Here is a 1,137-nt window from a genome sequence, read left to right as displayed (position 1 = left end):
ATAGTCACTATCACAGGAATGTGGTGTGAAACAGACAGGGGAGATTCAGTTTAGATGTTAGGTAAAGGATTTTCACTGTTAGGGTGGTCAGGCACTGGAATAGATTGCCCAGGGAGGTAGTGGAATGTTTAAAACATGTCTCGATCTGACACTGGAGACAGAGTTCAGGGTTAGGGGGTTACAGCAGTGTCAGGCTCATGGTTGGACTCAATGATCTTAGAGGTCTCCTCCAACCTTGATGACTCTATGACAGCAAGTTAAAATTAATTTAAGAAATATGTATTTTACTGACAATATCTCAATTTAAAATCTTGATCAAAATAAATGGTTTTGTAAGGATATTCCTATCAATTCATCACCTCTCAATAATGCAATCCATTACACAACTCAAGAGTATCTATATAATAGATACTAGCCCAAACATCAAAAAAGAATAAGTCTATGTTTGACCTCTGCTTCTGGCAGATGCATAGCATCTGGATTAGTAGGCTTTTCTCACTGTGTGGATTTTTCAGGTGTTAGAGAAGAGCAATACTACTTCTGTCTACTTTGATTGTTACAGGGGCAGTGTCTTGCTTTTTTTAAGTGCTCTGGGGGACCACTGTGTCAGCACAGAGGAAGGCAGATAAACAAACAGTAGTAGGTGGCTTTCAGAGATGGAGGCCTATGGTTTTGCTGGACCAATAAAAATCATGACAGAATGATGCAAAATGGTTTCCTCTTGACAGCTCTTTACATCAGTTGAATGGCTGAAGACATGATTTGCAGATCATGTGAAGGACTCACTGCTGTCAGGGCTGGCTGCAGTTGAGACACTGTGAGAAGAACATTCCCTGCAGCACCACTTCAGGGAGGAGCTGTACAGAGAGCAGGTAGTTCACATCCCACCAACTCCTGCTGAGCTGCAAGAAGCTGTGAGAAGCATAAATGGAAAAGCTGGTCCTTATTTCATCCCTGCTGCTATTGTACAAATAAATCAATAGAGAGCAGAGGCTTTCAACTTCTAAACCCAAGCCAGACTGACAGTGATCAAAAGCCTTTACTGGGCTGGTTGTTCAGGAGCAAGGCACAAGGGAAGGAGTTGAAGCAGTATGAACTGGCTTCCAGGTGGAGTATATCAGCATTGCAAGAGACTGA

The sequence above is a fragment of the Acanthisitta chloris genome, unplaced genomic scaffold (assembly GCF_000695815.1).
Source record: "Acanthisitta chloris isolate BGI_N310 unplaced genomic scaffold, ASM69581v1 scaffold5417, whole genome shotgun sequence".
NCBI classification, from domain to species: domain Eukaryota; kingdom Metazoa; phylum Chordata; class Aves; order Passeriformes; family Acanthisittidae; genus Acanthisitta; species Acanthisitta chloris.
This window is presented reverse-complemented; position numbering follows the sequence as displayed.